Source organism: Tamandua tetradactyla, chromosome 6 (assembly GCF_023851605.1).
Source record: "Tamandua tetradactyla isolate mTamTet1 chromosome 6, mTamTet1.pri, whole genome shotgun sequence".
In the NCBI taxonomy this organism is placed as follows: Eukaryota; Metazoa; Chordata; class Mammalia; order Pilosa; family Myrmecophagidae; genus Tamandua; species Tamandua tetradactyla.
This window is the reverse complement of record NC_135332.1, coordinates 142,947,537-142,967,437: the sequence shown is the minus strand read 5'-3', so window position 1 is coordinate 142,967,437 and position 19,901 is coordinate 142,947,537. Positions and strand designations below refer to the sequence as shown.

At 35.0% G+C, this 19,901-nt stretch overlaps 1 long non-coding RNA gene across 2 annotated transcripts; it reads left to right on the top strand.

Moving 5' to 3' along the window:
• The first annotated feature begins 553 nt into the window (after positions 1–553).
• Positions 554–18,290, top strand: LOC143686398 (uncharacterized). Of its 2 annotated transcripts, none has more exons than XR_013177121.1 (4): positions 554–1,050; positions 9,425–9,476; positions 10,988–11,125; positions 11,344–12,020. It is a non-coding gene; the product is annotated as an uncharacterized LOC143686398 (long non-coding RNA). The 2 variants fall into 2 exon arrangements; XR_013177120.1 differs by lacking the exon at positions 11,344–12,020 and adding an exon at positions 18,072–18,290 and having other exon boundaries at positions 561–1,050.
• The last annotated feature ends 1,611 nt before the right edge of the window (positions 18,291–19,901 follow it).

Genomic DNA, 19,901 nt, shown 5'->3' with positions numbered 1-19,901 from the left:
TTTGTAAAGACTGGAATTTGGGGGACTTATGACCTAAATTCAGCTCTCCTTTCTGCTGGTTAAGTGAGCTTCAGCAAGTCACTAGCTATCTCTTTCCCCTCATTTCCTTATATATTAAGTAAGATTGCTGGGTGTAGTATATGATTCCCAAAGTCTTTTCCAACTCAGAGACTGTCTCCCACAAGGAGGCTTTAGTAATTTTTTGAATAGCTTTTGAATTAGTTGATTTTGTTTTTCTTCTTTTTATCCCTCTTTATTTTCTATTACATTAAGAGGAGAGAAGGGAAAAGGCTTAAAATTAAGGCAAAAACTTTGACAAAAGTCTGGAAAATGGAAAAAGAGGAAGAAAGTGATCAATTACTGTAATGAAGAAATTATCCAATCTCCCCAGAGAAAATAAAACCAAACAGACCCCTTGAGAACTCAGCGTTTGGTTCAGGATTACACAGGAGCACTAAAGCTCATATTTGTAGAGGGCAGAGCATGTATTCACTTGGCAAGTCCCAGTCACACCAGCTCATCTCTCTAGGCTGCCAAATGGAATACTTTGAGACTTCATTGGTTGTTCCACAAGGTGTGTCTAAAAGCTGTTGTGTTTTTGATGTTCCTAAGGGGTGGTGGAACCTGGCCCTAAGTAAAGTGAGGAGAAAGGATTGGGTAAGAGAGAAATGACGTTTAAGGAATCTCCAGGCTTCATTCAAAGCCCTGCCTTTCTGCTAGCTTCTTAGTTTCAAACACAACACAGCCAAGGGTTAAAAACTCTCCTCTCGAATCCACTTCTTCGTTAGCCAGCAGTCTGCATCTGTTATGAGCTTGGCACTCAGGGTTACGTGCTAGGGACACTATATTCAATAAACTTGGGATCCAGTTTACAGGCTGATGAGAGAGCTGGGTAACATGAAAAGTCCTGTTACATAGCAACATATGGGTGTCACAGAAGCCCTAAGGAGGAGCATCAGAGTCAGTATCCAAGAAAAGCTCTCCAGAGGAATGCCCCTCAAGCTGAGCATTAAGGAAAGAATTTAAAGGGGGAAGTTGAAGTGGGGATGGGTGAGTACCCCAAAGGGCACACATGAAAGCTATAGCCTAAAAATAGCTTCCTTTGGAGAAGGACAAATAATCCTTTAAAGGAGACACTAATGGCACAAATTAAAAATAAAGGAATAGTGGAAAATATACCTTAAGAAAGGATTGTATCTTGAAAGGCCTTGTATGTATGCTGAGTTTAAAATTTGTCCTAACTAGTATGGGAAGCTTTTGAAGGCCTTGAACTGGGAAATGCATGATATGATTTGCTCTTTAGAAAGATTATTTTGACAGTAATATTCAGGACAAATAGGAGGGTTGGGTATATTGTAGAGAAACCAGTTAGGAGACTATTGCAGTAATATCTAATAGAATTGATGAGAATCTGAATTTAGGCAGTGATAGTGGCTGTAGAAATAAATTGAGGGGAAGGGAGGCAGAGAGATAATAAGAAGAGGGACTTGATAGGACCTGATAACTGAATGTAGGGGAAGAGTGAGAATGAACCATAGAGAAAGAGTCCCAGGCTTTTGGCTCGGGTATCTCTGAAGAGTCAATGAAGCCACTTACTGAGAGAAAAGCCAGAATTGGAACAGAGAATAGAGATGTCAGATGTTTGGGGAGCTGGGTGTGGAATTCAGCAGTGATTTGGACTGAAGGTTCAGATTTAGAAGTCACCAGCATAAAAAAAAGTAGTTGAAGTCCTGGATTTGGATAAAACCACCAGGGGAGAACTTTGTTAAAGAACGAATTTAGGAAACGCCAATATTTTACAGGCCCTCAGAGAAAGAGGAACCTTTGATGCATATTAAAAAGGAATGGATGGGGAAGGGGTATAGATTCTTTGCGGAAGAAAAGGAAATGTCTTCATATAAATTATGGTGGTGAAGGCATGTCTATTTACTTAGGTTGGATTGTATGATGTGCAAATAGAACTTTAAAAATGAACAGAGAGAAACAAGTGCTAGAGAAAACATGGAGAAAGAGATGTACCTATTCACTGTCAGTAGGGAAGCTGAGAGGTGTAGCCCCTCTGGAGGGTAGTGTGGTGGTTACACAGGAGGCTAGGGGTGGGATTGCCATATGATCCTGAAACTCCATTGCTCAGTATATACGTACAGGAACTGAGTGTGAGGACACAAATGGACATTTGCACACTGGTGTTTGTGGCAGCAATGTTTGTGATTCCCAATGGATGGAGGTGGCCTAAGGGTACAAGGACTGAGAAAGGGGGAACAATGGTGTATACATACAATGGACTACTGAGGACTGCAAAAAGGAATGAAGTTGTGAAGCATGCAACTAGGTGAATGAAATTTGAGGACAGTATGTTGAATGAAATGTCAGAAACAAAAAGACATGTTATCATGCCTCCCCCATATGGGCTAACTATAATATAAAAACTCGGAGAACTGAAGTTGAGAGCATGGGTTGTCAGGTTGCGGCCTATTGTAAAGGGTCCTAGATTGTAAGCTCCTACAGCTGTCACATCAATTCTGGAGTTGTAAGCGTTATTTCTAAATTCTGAGACTCTGAGCTATTTGTGTATAACCTGGTTGTTCCCAGAAACCTTGGGTATTTATGTGACATCTGAGACTCAGAGTTAGAGCTCTGAAGCTATGAAAGTCAGAATTACCCCATACAGGGACTGTTTAATAAGTTGAAGAAGTGATCAGGCTTCGACTAGAGATATGGATGAAGCTGAACTGGATAGGACCAAGGTAAATCAGAATACAGGATAAAGGATGATATCGTCCATATTTTAAAACTTCAACTTCTGTGTGAGAACAAAGGGAGAGATGTTTATTTGGTGCAAAATTTATATTTTGGGTAGTACATTACCTAATTTAACTTGTATGGTCAGTTTAGTTGAATACCATAAGTACATGGAATCTTGAATAGGGGCGCGAGATCTTGTTGGTTTGTACAGGTTAGTGTGATGCCCTGACACATCCCAGAGTCATTTGGTCATAGAATAAAAAAGTATTTGCAGAGTCTCCTTGAGGAACTGGGGAGAAAGGAGAAAAATATTAAGCTTCCCCATCTGGGGAATTCCTGATATTCTTGCAAGCAGTGGGGACAACCAAATCAATAGGCCAAGCCCTCGATCTTGGGGTTTGTCCCTATAAAACTTATTCCTAGAAAGGCTAGGCTAAGCCTACTTATAATTATGCCAAAGTGTCACCCCACCACCCACAAGAACCTCTTTTCTTGCTCAGATATAGCCTTTCTCTCTAAGCCAATCGGTAGGTGAACTCACAGCCCTCTCCCCATATGGGTCATGATTCCCAGGGGTGTAAATCCCCCTCATAATGTGGGACAGAAATCCCAGGATGAGCCAGGACCTGGCATCATGGGATTGAGAAAGGCTTCTTGACCAAAAGGGAGAAGAGAGAAATGAGGCAAAGTAAAGTTTCAGTGGCTGAGAGACTTCAAACAGGGTTGAGAGGTTATCCTGGAGGTTATTCTTATGCATTGTATAGATATCCCTTTTAAGTTTATGGTGTATTGGAATGGGTGTAGGGAAGTATCTGAAACTGCTGATCTGTGTTCTAGTAGCCTTGATTCTTGAAGACAAGTGTATAAAGATATAACGTTTACAATGTGACTGTGTGATTGTAAAAACTTTGTGTCTGATTGCTCCTTTTATCCAGGGTATAGACAGAGGAGTAAAAAAATGTGGATTAAAAAAATAAATAATAGCAGGGACAAAGGGTAAAATAAATTGAAGAGATGGAAATACTAGTAGTTAATGAGAGGGAGGGGTAAGGGCTATGATATGTATGAGTTTTTTTTTTTCTTTTTATTTATTTTTCTGGAGTGATGCAAATGTTCTAAAAAGTGATCATGGTGATTAACACACATCTATGTGATGATATTGTGAGCCACTAATTGTATACCATATATGAACTGTAAGTGTGGAAGAGTTCTCAATAAGGATATTTTAATAAAAGAAGGAATGGCCAGCTGTACATGTTTCCACAATAAAAAATTTTTAAAAAAAAGAAGTGGCCAGAAAGGTACAACACAAATATAAAGATAAACACCATTTTGGAAAGATCTGTTACCTTCTAGACAATGGGCCTGGATCTTTAAATACATTATTTCATTGAATCCTCACAGTAGCCCTAAAAGGTAGATATTTTCAAATAAAAAAATCAAGCTCTGAGAAGTTGAGTAATTTGACTAGATTATGTTCAGCTTCTGAAGTCAGATGAAGCGTGGGTTCATTCCTCTTCCCAATAGCCATGGGACTTGTGCAGATACTTATCTCTCTGAGTCTCAGTCTCCACATTGCAAAATGGGAACAATAGAACCTACCTCAGATGATTGATGTGAAGATTAGATGATAGCACATATGTAAAATGCGTGGCACAGAGGAGGCACTCAATAACTGATAGTTATTATTAGTAACTATAGTCATATATCATATATTAACATGCGTGGTTACTGTCTCTTCTTTAGCCCCCAAACCCAAACATGGACTCCAAATTCCTGCCTGAGGTATCTACTGCACAATTGAGACCTGAGCAATGCTATACTGATTAGCCTTTATAAAGACTTGGGCATAGCCAGATGGAATGAACACAGAGACCAACATAAAGCCATCACTTCAACTTAGGTAGTTTATCACTTCCTTCTTAGCAGCTGGGAGAAACCATCTTTTCATACCATCAGAGAGCATCTTCAAACAGTCTATATACCTAAAATTTAGTAAGAGCATCCCAGAGTGAGTCAGGAGTTCTCACCCAAGTCTAATACCCACCTTCCAAGAGCATTTTACCTGTTTGAGAACTGCCCCTTCCAGATAACTGATAACAGAAAAACCTACTTTTTTTCAGAAGGGATCATGTTTACCTCTAGGGGTGTAAGTAATAGACTCTCAGCAGAGTCTTATTAGGACACAACAAAATAAATTCAACATTCATGTAAGGGTTACTTAGTTTTCCTTATTCCTAGAAAGAATGAGGCATCTTGTATGAACTTTTCTTAACCTTTCATGACTCTAGGTCTCCTTCCACTCAAAAATTACCCTAAAATGTGAGTTTGGATAAGGGCAGAAATAGACTTCGTGCAAGTACAAGACATTACAGCAAAAGGGACCTACCAGACAGGTAAGAGAAAGAATTTATCAGTGTAATCAAGGAAAAAACCCACAATATTTTTTACATTAAATTATCTAAGTAGACATAGAAATTAATAAATTATTGATGAATACTCATTCATGTGTTTTTAATCCTCTAATATGATTAGGGATTTCAAAGTATAGAGACTTTTTTGATCATGGCTTCAATACAATACATAATAACAGTTCTTTTATTTTTTTCTTCACACTTTTTTCAAGGATTGTAGAAAACATATGCTCTAGGGCTTCAGTCTGTTCCTCTCTAAATTGATGATCCTATGGAGATTTTTTTGAGGATTAGACAAAGTTTCAGTAAGTAAGAGATTTTAAGTCATGACGTATTTTTCCCATTATAAAAGCCACTTCCATAAACCACTTTCATGATAATAGTTACCTGTGAAACACAGAAAAACTGAAACGTAATGTCAGGATTTACTTCATTGACCCACAGCGTATGTTTTTCATGGAAAATTATCCTCTTACAGTTACGAATTTTAATGGCATCTGTCAGGATGGCAATAGGTTTCCCCCCAACAACAACAAAAAAGTGTATGGTCAAGGATTTATGAAAAACTTTGGATTTTCCTTGTTAATCATTACTATAGGATTTCCCAGATACATTAATTGGCTAATATGCATTGTGAAATTTCAGATGTATTTGAGAACAAAACCCTTTTTGTCTCAAAGCATCTAAAGATACTTCTGGGTTATGCTTTAAGGAAAACTGCTATTTTCCATTATTATCTGATCATTACCAAGATAGCATACTTCTGTTGGAGAAAATAGTTTGAATGCTCTCTCACCACTGCCTCTCCAGTGAGTCTTCCTTATCTCCTCTCTTCTTCCAGTATTTCCAGGGGAACCTTCTACATACTTCTGTAGAAGCCCACACATACCTTTTTCATAATGTTCATTTTTTATTCATATTCTTCCTTTTATTTTTCTCTCATACTCAATTAATATATTACTTAACACATGGGACATGCTCAAATGTTTGTTGAATGACTATCAAATGAATGAGAAGTTTTTGGGAAAAAATAAAAATTTAATATGCCATAAGACCTCAGGTTGCAGAAAGATAAAAAAGTACACTCCCTTATTGGCACGCCCACTAGGCAAACACCTATTACATATTCTTTTGTCCAGGCAACTTTAATCACTACCAAGAGCTCCTGTGAGTGGAACCATGGCTATATAATTCCATTGGATTGTTTCCATAAGGTTTTAACTGAAGAGAGAAAACATGACTAGGGAAAAGGAATCCTTAATTATATCTTAAAAATATGATCAAAAGCAACATTTGAGAAAAGTGTTTCCAGGGAAGAGCTGAGGATGACACCCGGCTTCTAATAATTCATTTTTCCAAACCTCAGAGCATGTGATCAAAGCTGATATCCATTATCTCAGGCTTGGTACCAGGGCCACTCATTTTTTTCCTAGCTTTTCTTGAAGTTATTATTCAGATGAATAAATAGATGAGGATATGCCAAACCAGGTGTAGACTAACCAGGTATAGACTCTAAGAGCCCTGGTGCATGATCTATAATCATTTTCTTTTGTTTTTAATGAAGAAGTTGTGACCTTTGGCAGCTTGAGATACTGTCATGAAACTCAGGCCCTTTTAAATCAAGGTGGAAGCATAGCATGTTAGAACCTGCAAGAGGATGACAATGGAACCTCCTCATCAAAGGTGGAAGAAATTGTAATCAGATAAGTTATTACGCAAATCAGTGTGATACGAGTACTCTTGACAGCATTGTAGGCTCAGCACTGGGATCACTCAATTAATCTGGGCCAGGGATTTAAAACATTCTTAGCCAGTAAGGCTTCAGCTCTAACCAGTTAATCCTCCTTTCTATCATACCACCAGAGGAGGAAATAAGATTATGAAAAGTTGAAGCTTTTAATTCCTTCTTCCTCCTCCCACAAGGTGTGCTTACATTGATTCATTGGTAATGCTGGCGTATCTCCCATGAAGACAGAAAATTTACTAAATCCATTAATATATTTGGATGGAAGAGATGAAAACTTCCTAATCTAGAATCTAAATAAAGAGTAAGCAGTGTATTTTTCTGAAGACCTGACAGTGTGGTGACAGCACTCCCTAATGATTCTGAGCATTTCACAAGGTTCAGTGCAAATATCTGTTTATTTAAGAGGAGTTCTCCCTGTCCCCCAGTTTACAGCTAGAGAAAACTGAGGGTAGGACTGGGACCAATCACTGAATGCACAATAAGGTGGATTTTTAATTGAACAAAAGACTTTTCTAACACTTAGTTATCTAACAATGGGAACTATTGCTTCATAAAATAGTGAGATCTTCTTGTTACTAATCCTATATAAGGTATGGATACAGACCATTTAAAATTCCTGGCCAAAGACATTACTATTGTTGAAACATAATAAAGATCAAAACTGAAAATATGCTAGCTGTCCTAACTAGCAGACAAGTGCCCGGTCAATTCTGGACCTCACCTCCTTTTGATAAGTAATGAGTGTTTCCTTTATTGGTTCCAAGAATCTGAGAGGGAAATGAGATTGAAGCATAGAAAAAGCAAAACACCTCCTGTGAAAACAAAACCTATCTTAAACTACATATTCACTGTTTTATATTCAACAGAAAATTTTAAAGTTGCTCTATGGTTTCAAAAGGAGGAACCATGTTAGAATAAACTACGGTTTGATCACCATAATAGAAGAAAGCCGATTGAGAATCATTATGTGGCACCACAAAACAAATTTTCAACTTCTATTTAATCAGTATTCTAAGAAAGGCCTATTTTTAATCTGATATATTCCAATACTGTTATCTATCTAACAGCATATATTATTTCTGATGTCAAAGAATAAAATTAAAAAAAAAAAACTTAAATTGACTCCTGGCTGTTTTAGACACAGGCTAAATTCTTTTAGTCTTACAACCCTATATTAGTGCATATGGCTTTATCAATTGCATCTTAGCTTGTTTTGTTTCTTTAACATTCATTGAATACCTGTTATATGCTAGCTGTTGTGTCAGAATATTTCACTGAGTTTGCATTTGTATACTTAGTTTTATGACAATGAGTTAGCAGAGAAAATTAAATTATCAGTTTAAAGGAAGGCTTTAAAAAGTCTGTAAAACTAAATGGTGCATGTAATAGTAATTATAATGATGCATATCTAGGACGTATTTTACAGCTCATATTTTTCAAAACACTTTCAAATAAATTCCTTTGCTTATTCGTTATCTCTCTGTCTCAGTGTTTTCTGTTTTTTTTAATAACATCTTTATTGAGATATAATTCACATATCATAACCTTTTCTTGATTCTTTTTTTTTGGCTTGGGCAGGTTCTGGGAATCAAACTTGGATCTCTGGCATAGCAGGTGAGAATTCTGCTACTAAGCCACCATTGCCTGCCCTTGATTCTTTTTTTTTTTTTATATTTTTATTGAGAAATCTTCACACATGTACGGTTCATACATGGTATACAAACAATGGCTCACAATTTCATCACATAGCTGTGTATTTATCACCATGATCATTTTAGAACATTTGTATCACTCCAGAAAAAAAAAAAGAAGAAAAAACTCATACATCCCATATCCCTTACTTCTCCCTCTCATTGACCATCAGTCTTTCCTTGATTCTTTACCTTATTTAAGCAATAAGAGACAAAACAGTAAGAAATAAACTTGGTGCTAAAGAATGGAGAAAGCCTTACCTTTAAAAAAATAAGGAACTCTTCAAAATAAGAGTCCATATTTCCCAAAATACATAATATTTAAATATATTCTTAAGAACAGATTGACAAGAAGAAAATATTTTGAGGCAAAGTGAGGAAAAAACACAAAGTTTGTGGAGAAAATAAAGGCATTTGAGAAATAATATAAGAAAAGAAAGGTCGCTAATATACACTATATATATCATCTGGGTGGGGCAGCTTGAAGTCTGGAATCTATGTTTGGTTTTATGAATATCAAGAGGGGCCAGCAGGGTTTCTGAGTGAGGATAGGAAAGATTAAGAGAATAGCCAAGCTAATTTGAAAACAAGCCAAGTTCACATATAATAAGCTAAAGAACTGTCTGAGAAGATAGGTAATTCAAGAAGGTGGCCAAAGAAGGCTTGCTGAACAAGGAGCTATCAAAAGATAAAACAAAGTAGACTGATGCCTGCAGTTTAACTCAAGGGAAAAACTAACATGCATATATTCCTATGATATAAAACAAAGACAAGTGGCAGATAGCCTATTAATCAGATTCATGTGTGTTTCTGTATTCTATGTTTAGATTCCTATCTGAAGTGGATGATTCACCAGGAAGACCACATTGAAAAAATTTGGTTAGTTCAATGTATACTAAATAAATCTGTTTTTAAATCCAAATGTGATTATAGGATCCAGTTGAAACATTGAAATGATCATGATGATGAATATGCAACTATGTGATGATATTGTGAATTACTGATTATATATGTAGAACGGAATGATCAAAAGTTAAGAATGTTTGCGTTTGGTGTTTTTTGGTATTTAAAAATAAAAAAATTAATAAAAAAATGAAACATTCAACATTGTTTTAAAATCACACACATTGAAAAAAAATTCAACAAATGGTGCTGCAATATTCACATGCAAAACAATGAAATGTGACCCCCACAGCACAGCATGCAAAAGAAAAAAGTAAAATCATGTGCATTGAAGAAATAACCTATTTTATTTAAATGTAAAATATGACCTCTTAAGTTTTACCAAATGTTCCAAATATAAATGTAACTAGAATTATTGCAATGATGATTAGATCATTTGGTATTCATTTGAATTGTTACAAAACTTAAACATATCCAGTGGCTTTTTCACATCAGATTTTATTTCACTTATTGTCTCTTCAAAATGAAATTTGTTTTTACTCAAAGTGGATTTGAGTCACAATGTAAATTAGTTCACACCACTTTGCTATAATTAAAGCACAATTAATTAACCAAACAAATAGAAAGCTTCTTATTACTACTAAATACAATGGAAAATTTTCAAGTTGCTTTTTATTTTTTACCACTTTGTATCACCAATAAACATATTTGCACTGCCCAATCAAATTACTCTTTATATGTTATTCACTCCGAATAACTAGTTAAGTTATTTTCATTAAACCTCTGTGCTCAGAGTGTGTATGTAGGTAAATTCAGTTGTAACAGATTTCACGAATTACCAAATTTCTGGTTAGTTGTTAATATTTAAAAGTCAGTATACCTTAATAGAATTTTAAAGTTTATATATGCTTTCTTAATAAAAAAAGAAATTTAAAACTCTGCTCGCTCAGAAGCTGAAAATTTTAAGGTACATTATGTAGGTACATATGTAAGAAAATAAATCTACATTTCTTAACGTTTTTTGAATCACAGATGCCTTTGAAAATCTGATGAAAGTGCAGCTTCTCCATCCAAGAAATAAAATGAGTATATGCACATGAAATTTTGTTTACAATTTCACTGAATTTATGGACTCTCTGAAGTCCCATATGGACCCACTAGAGGTCCATGAACTCTGAGTTTAAAACCTCAGCAATAAACCTACACCTTGTTTTGGCGAGATGGAAAACTTACTAGTAGACAGTATGACTGTTTAAGCTTTTATTCTTTGGGGGCATATATCTGAGAGGAATATATACATATATATATTCCCTAAAAAACTTTGACTCAGTTATCCCTCCTGTTTAGCCTTAAAATGAGGACCAATTTCCTTTGGGTCAAACCCCAAACTCTTAGTGTCTTGACTTTCTAAATGCTTGACAACTATAGACACTTTAATGAAATCCAAATGGGTGAAATTCAACACTTCATTCTGATGCTCTTTACAGATGTTCTTAATAAGGACACTAAAAAAGTCCTTAGAAGCCCAGCTTCACACATCAACCAAGGAAAGAAAGAATTCATTGGAAAATGAAGATAGTAATTCTGTAGTGCTCCTATACCAGTCAATACTGAGCACTTACAAGGTAAACCTATAGTCAGCTTTGTAGAGAAGTATGTGGTGCATGGAAGCAGGCATGGGGGGATGGGGGGGTGGGGGGTGCTGATGGACTCCAGGCTAGCAATAGCATCAGAGCATGCTACCTTCTGATGTTGGATTTAAATTCTGCTTAGAATAATTTTTCCCCATTAGGACTTTATTTTGACATGTGACAAGTTCTTTTTTAATTTTTAATGAATGTAGGAAGAAGCTGAAACAATCACCTTCAGCTATCATAATATTAAGACAATTACTGTAACAGACAGAAATGAAGACAATTACTACAACAGAAACTTTATGAATGCTAAAATTTTATATGCAAAATGGATGTCATAACATTTTCTAAGTACATAAGGTTACCATAATCATTCTGTTCTACTCCCTTTACTTGCCAATAGTAGATTAACGCTCACCTGAAATATGTTTTCAAAGCTCTGAGTAGGACATTGCAGTTTGGGAAATTATTTCCCTGAAACATTCCTTGGGACCATCTGGAGAGAAGGATTTGCACACTCAGATGGACACAAAAGCTTACATTAAACAATTTTACCAATGAATTTACAACTTTGGTGGTGAAAACATATTCGATTTGTCTGACAAGATGTTAGTGCCTTTCCTTATGGTTTTCAAAGGAGTAGTGCTGTCTTTACAGAAAGTGTAAACGTGGGGCATATTATCCTGAAAGGGAAGATCAGAAAGAAAGTTACTCAAGATTTGCATTAGATTAGGGTTCTGAATTCTGATCCAAAACCTGTCACTCTTATTTCCCACAGAGCCTTAGGCAGTTTATTTCACCTCAGTTCTACTCTCTCATTCATCTCTTTCTTCACCCATGAAATAAAGGTGAAGCTGACCTATGAAATAAGGTTGTGTAAACTTAATGTCCTGTTCAAAATAAATTTAAAGCGGCTAAGTTTTAGCATTTGATAGATTTGTACCTTATGCCTTATATCTTAAGTAAGAGGTGGCTAGAAAACAATCAAGACGCTGAAAATGTGCTTGTGCCTAACCTCATCAATCATCAGAATAACCTCAAGTAAGGTGAGTGAGGAGGGGAAAACAGAAGTATGCGGGAAGGCAGAGATCAGAGTTCTAGAACTGCATTTCACATTGGGAAAATCACTTAATTTTTCTGCACCTCAATTTCCTTATCCTCAAATGAAATGCAATCTTCTGTGCAGTCTTTATTAATAACTGTTTTGTATATTTATATGTTTTTTTTATTCTTTATTTGGTCTTTCTCCAGTAAGCTCCAAAGATATAAAGACCTTGTCTCTCTGGGCCACCAGTATATCCCCAGCATCAAATAGTAACTGCTCCAGAAATAAGCGATCTTAGATGTTTCCTAAAGTCCCTTTCAGCTCCAAATCTAATTCTTTTTTTTTTTTTAAAATAAGGTTTATTATGAAAATTTCCAAGCATACAGAAAAGTATAGACACTAATATATGCATCACTCATTGTTTTGTCAAATCTTAACAATTTCTATATTTGCTTCAGATCTTTTATTTTAAGTAAAATATCATAAATACAATTGAAGCATCTCCTACCCTTATACCAGTTCCTAATCTCTTCCTTCTCTCTCTGCAAATCTAATCACTAATCATGAATATCAGATATTTATTATTTCCAAGAACATTTTTATACTTTTAGTATATATTTACATGAACCACAGATCATGTCTTTAAACTTTACATAACTGATACACACTTATTCTGCAACTTGCTTTTCTTCACATATTATGTGCTTGCAATTAATCCATGCTGATATGTGTAGTGCTAATGCAATCATTTTAACTGCAATATGGTATTCCATTATGTGAATATTCACAATTTACTTATCTATTGTCCTGTTGACATACATTTATATTCTTTCCAGTTTTTCTCTATTACAAACAATATTTCAGAGAATACTCTTGTTCATCTCTCTGCAAACATACAGGAGTTTATCTAGAGGGATATATATCTTTAATTTCACTAGTCTGGGCCGCAACGTTTGATTCCCTTTGCCTATATTCTTACTGAGATGGTCGATCAAGTCTCTCTCTCTCTTTTCTTTCTCTCCTTTGGCCTAGACAGAAAATGAAGCTGTTAACCAAACTCACAAGAGTGCCATCTTTCTATTTCTAATCTTTTCAATCTCTAAATAGAAAGATAGAAATGGGACAGAGTTCTTTTAGAAGTTAGGAAGATTAACATAAAGAAGGAGTCTTCGGATGGATCTAAATCAGACCACATAAAAACATGGCCATGTCCTGTCATCACATTATGATATTTACAACAAAGCACTGCCAATATGTGATGTTGCAAAAATATGGTGCTATATGGTAAATATTGCAGAGGCATGTGAGTGAGTCCCTCTGAGAGCTATGGCTCTTTTTGACCCAGTTCATATATGAAATAATTTTCAGGATAGGGAATCACTGCCTTTTTGACCTCAAAAAACTAATGGAAAAAGTTAAATTCTGACCCACAAACCAATTGGACTGCTATTTTAATGCTGTCCTTCAATAGGCAAAATGTCTGTTAATTTAACTTAGTGTTTCACATGCTGGATCTTGTGCAGGTCTTTTTAGTCTTATATTTCAGATGATCTGTTTGGAAAGGTAGGTACAAGAAAAAAATCTCAATGTCTGCAATAAAGTAGCTAGTGCATTTCAATAGGTTATTTCCTCGTTCAATAAAATTAAAATATAATAAAGATGAGAGCATTTGTATTATCTATTCAGCATAGTTTCTTTTTCCTGGTTAATTTTCTTGTTTAGATAAAAGATGTAGGGCAAGAATAGTAGTTTCACTGAGGAGTTTACCTTGGTAAAGAGTCAGGAGTTATTACATTCTATCTTGTCAATGATCCATGGATAATGGGTCACCAGGGGATTTAAGAACTGTATCTTTCAGTTCTTGCCAGAGAGGTATATCAGGGTGCATTGATGTGAATCTTAATATGACACACCTTGAAGAATCCTCAAAACCCTCCAGGCACTCTCTCAGCCACCTTCAGGAGGATACTTAGGAGACTAAAGGTTGTCAGTTAAGGATGGCTCATGGGAAATAATTTCAAAAGCAGAATGACTTTCCTATTTCTCTGCATTAAATTCTAAAAAATACGAATTAATCCTCCAATTTTGAGGTTTTTTTCCTCCCCATTACGTTAGAAACAGATCTTCTTATACTCGCATGGAAAAGATTCAATATAATTTTTTTATTGTTAAGTGGAAAATATTAAAGCAAGTTGTAAAACATTTTTATAGTATGATCTTATTTGTGTGTATAGATGTATACACTTAGATTTGCCTATCCAGAGCAAAATGTCTTAAAGGATATACCAAAAACCTTAATAACATCTACATGTGGGGAGCAGGATTAAGATTAGAGTTCATTAGTGAAAGAGGAATAAATAAAAGGCATACTTTTATACACGTCTATACCGTTTGAATTTTTTTTTTTACAATGAGCACGATTATCTTTATCATCTGAAAAATAATGGACAAATTTTCAGTGGAAAATCTCTACTTTCAAGCCACAATCTTCTTTAGAGTTTCTAAAATTTTAACAGTCGTAGAATAACAGATGATATGACAGTTTCAAGTAGGGGTCAATATGTAAACCCACATTTATTTTTACAGAATTTATAAGATTTTTCACGAGAGGAAGGAGATGTGATTTTTAAATATTTTCTAATTTTCGTGAAGTAAACAATATATATTTTTAATGCCCTTATGGTTTACCTCAATGAGAACCACAAAACTTAAAAGCTAGAGAGGACCTTATAAATTGTGTAGCACAAATTCTCATTTACAGGTGAGGAAACAGTCTCAGAGAGTTTAAATGACTTCCTCTTAAACAGTTCCAGAGCTTTTAAAATTAAACCTATTCTCTGACTTCATGTCCATGGCTTTTTCCATCACAAGAGAGCCTCCAACTTTGATATTTTAGTGGGATAATAATATAAATAATCTAAAAAGCAATTTAGTTTTGCCCTGTTCTTAAAGCCAACATATGCCCACATCTCAATATATACAACAAACAAATTAGTTTCTTTATACAGAAGCTGAAGCAACAAGTCATTTGGAGGCAATATTTCAATTAAAAATGGAAAAATTATTTTCACCACTCTTAACTTTTCCCATCTTAATCAATTACCACATTTCCTTTAAGAGAACAAAGAAGAACAAAGAAAATACTGAAGAAAATGACTATTAACATGAAAAGGAAAATTTGGGACTGCAACAATAGAAAAGAAGACTGGAGAGGACAACTGGTTTTTGACAAGGGTCAAAGACCACTCAATTAGGAATGAATAGTCTCTTGAACAAATGGAGCTGAGAAAATTGGATCTCTATTTGCTAAAGAATGGAGGACCCCTACCTTATACAAAAATCAACTCAAAAAGGATCAAAGACCTAAATATAAGAACCCGAATTATAAAACTCTTAAAAGAACACATAGGGAAGCATCTTCAAAAACAATGGTTTCCTAGACTTTATACCCAAAGCGCAATGAAAGAAAAAATTGATAAATGGGATCTCACCAAAATTAAAAGCTGTTTTGTTTCAAAGGACTTTATTACGAAAGTAAGAGGACAACACACATTGGGAGAAACTATTTGGAAACCACACATCTGATAAAGAAATCCTTCAACTTAACAATGAAAAGACAAACAACCAAATACAAAATGGACGAAAGACTTGAAATGTCAGAAATGGCCAGAAAGCACATGAAAAATGTAATCATCATTAGCCATAAGAGAAATGCAAACCACAATGAGATACCATTTTATACTCACTAGAATAGCTACTATTAAAAAGGCAGCAAGTTACAAATGTTAGAGAGGATGGAGAGAAATAGGAACACTGATTCATTGCTGGTGGCAATGTAAAATGGTACAGCTGCTGTGGAAGAGAGTTGGCAGTTCTTTAAAAATTAAGTATAAAATTCCCATATGCTTGGCAATCCCACATCTAGTTATATACCCCAAATAATTGAAAGCAGGGACTCGAACGGGTATATACACACCGATATTCATTGCGGCATAATTTACAGTTGCCAAAAAATGGAAACAACCCAAGTGTTCATCAACCAATGAATGGATAAACAAAATGAGGTCTATACACACACATATATACATACATATATATACATATATATATATATATATACACATATACATATACACACAAATATTATTCAGCCATAAGAAGGGATGAAGTTCTGATATATGTGGCATCAGGTTGAATGAGATAAGCCAGACAGGACAGATATTGCATGCTCTCTCTGATATAAAATAATTAGAATAAGCAAACTCAGAGTCAGCCTCTAGAATATATGCTACCAGGGAAAGGGGTGGGGATAGAGAATAGGGAATTAAGGTTTAAAATGTACAGAGGTACTATTTGGATGGAAATGTTTTTGTAATGGATGGTGGTGATGGTAGTACAACATTGTGAATGTAATTAACAGCACCGAAATATGTATCTGAATGTGCTTAATAGGGGAAATCTTAGGTTGTAAATGTGGTAATAAAATAAAGTTTTTTTTAAAAAAAGAAATCCATGGACATATACTGCACATAGTGAACCCTAAGTTAAACCATGGACCGCAGTAAATAGTACCATTATAAAACTGTGCTTTCAGCAATTGTAACAAATGTACCACACCGATGCAAGCTGTTAACAACAGGGTGCTATATGAAAATCCTGTATTTTATGCATGACTGATGTGTAAACCAACTCCTCTAATCAAAAATAAAAGAAAAAGAAAAAAGGGAAAAAGTCAATAGGAGAAACATTGGGAGAACAGTAAGAAACAAGCAGAAAAAATTCTGACAACCTCAAGGACATTAAGTAAATAAGTAAAGAAAAGTAGATTGAGATTTGTTTTATGATTATGGTAGGCACATAGTAAATGGCTAAAGGATAAGATAAAGGGAATGACGGTGTCAAAGGCTAAGTGACTAAGTCTAAGTCTCTAATATGCATAAGAACTACCTGAAGTGTTTGTTGAAAATACGGACTCTTGAGTCTTTATCACCAGAAATTCCAATTCACCCACTGGGTAATTCTAACATCACATATTGAAAAACTGGCTAGAATTACTGAGGCCCTTACAATGAAGAAAACACTGTACCAGGATACAGAAACCTGGATAAGAAAAGGAGATCTTAATAGAAAATAAATGAAGTAAGAAAGGAAGACTAGAAAGTAAAGATGTAACTAAATTAGAGAAATGGTTTAGAAAAAGCATGAGGGTACATGTTGGGGGGGGATGTGTGAAAAGATGGTCAGAGGCAATCAAGCAAGATGAAAAACAAAAATATTGAGCAAATGAAGGCTTTATCTTTGATTTTAAATATATATATTACCTTTTTCTTTTATAAAAGTAACACTTGGTCATTATGGAAGAGCTGAAGAATAAAATTTAAAAAAGAAGAAAATGTGCCTTTAGCTTGTCACTAATAAATAGCAGCTATTAATTTGGTATGTTTTCTAGTCTTTGTTTCTGTTTAGTTTTTTTAATGTTTTATTTGTTTTATATAGTTGGAATAATACTGTATATTGCATTTTATATCCTGTTCTTATAATATAAGCATCTTCTGAGATTAATCATGGAAATCTCATTTTTAATACCTACATAATATTCACAGTGGCCAGTTCTCCTTTTTTCCTTGCTAACAGAACTCATATTTGTTCAGGCACTTGAGGGCTTCAGGGAAGACTCATATCTAGAAGGTAAATTTGGGCTAGTCTAAATCAAGCATAATACAATTCTATTTTGTCAGTGATAAGCTTAGGAAGAGGCAAGTGACCCAATTCTGGCCAATGAGATATGAGGACAAGCCTCATTAGTATTTATGGGAGAGATTGTATTTATGGCAGAGATTTCTTAGCGCTTAAAAAGAGATACAAGGAAGAGATAATCCTTTTTTCTGTCAGAGGAAGATATTTGAGGAGAAAATGCCTGGAGCTGGTGCTTGAAGCAGCTGCAGCCATCTTGTGGCCATAAGGGAGCCAGTCTACACACTAAATATGAAAGAACAAAAAAGTGGGAAGAACTGCGCCCTAGATGACCTCGCCACTCCAATTAATTAAATGTCCCTGGACCCTGTCTTGTGACTTTTTGTTATGTAAGAAAATAAAACTCCCTATTGTTTATGCCCCTTTTGGTTGAGTTTTCCATTTCTTGTAGATGTAACAACATATATAACTATATAACTTACTCAACTATTTTGTAGGCTATTTTATTTTCCACTATTGTTTTTTGCCTTGGATAATTTCAAAGGAAAACATGCATAGCTTAGAAAATAAGGTCATTTGTGCTGAGGGGTTAAAAAAAAAACAACATGCAATAAAGAAAAAAACAGGAATGAACTTGAAATATCTCTGGTCATCAAAGCTGAATCATTCTAATTCTTCACTCACTTTATTGCTCATTGCTGTCAGCAGAGGTGGTTATCAGTGGCAAGTTACATTTCAGAAGAAAAATTTGGCAATACAGTCTCAATATTATACACTAAAAAAGGTGAACACAAATAGTCCTACAAAATACAGAAGCCATTCCTGTTTGCATATGTTGTATTACTTTGTCAACTTTTTCTCTTTCTCTATATAAAGATATTAAAATTACTTTGATGATGAGAAAAGCAGCCTATTATGCCGTTGTAACACCAGTATCATATTAAAATTTGCTGTAGATCACCAAGCTGATGGTATTCAAGAACTAAGGTTTTCCAAGTACCTTCTTGGGGTAGGCTGGCCATCCAGAATCAAAGTTATGGCTAGGGTACCTGATTGAACATTAAGTAAAGAGGGCCAATATCTATGCTAACATCTAACATATAAACAGTAGAAGAAATTCACATTAACTGCCTCTGATTTCATCACTAGTAGTAGTTGCACCTATTTATAATTTGGGATTTTAGATTTGTTGACTTCTAAAATATTAAATATTTAATTGTCCTACAGTGAAACTTTGCAAAGGTCCTGCTCAGGGCTGTGCCTGAGCAAAATAGTTATTTTGATTGCTCCAAATTTAAAGCAGTAGCACTATAACAACCTACTTTTCAAAATCAGTATCAATAAGTGCACCTAACATGTATTCATAAATGTACATTAACATTTTTAATGTTAATGAATTAACATTAATTCATTTTTAAAAAGAATTTTTAAAATCCCACACATAGCTTTTAAAACAAGATTCAAATCAGAGTTCAAAAGAAATACTTAACTGTTGTTCTTGAAGTTCTTCAGTACTGTGGTTATGACTCGTGATATTTCCCACTCCTGGTCCCTGGCCAGGACTATTGATTCATCAGTTGACTATGGCAGAGGGTGTAAGGAAAACACAGGCTAATCTAAAACTCAAATAATGATTCTTCTCTGAACCGAAAACCAAAAACAACACACACACACACACGCACACACACACACACACACCAGCAGATCAATGTTCTAAGATGCAAGACATCATTTTCCCCTATAATGTCTTATTGATTTTATTGTACATAAGATTCATTTCCTGCATAGTTGGACAATCTGAAGAAGATTGGGAAACAAGACCCAGAATTTGAAGGGGAACCCACTGCTCAAAAGTTCACCTGTGATCATTCAGAGGATGTGGAAAGAGTTAATTTTGACAGAGGTTAGACACTTTCTGATCTTAGATGGAGGTCATTTTTTAAGAGTCTAGATTGAGGGGAGTTATTAAATTAGGCTTTATCATAGATTTTTAAGCTATCTAAGTAGTCAAGCTTCAAAAAAGTGCCA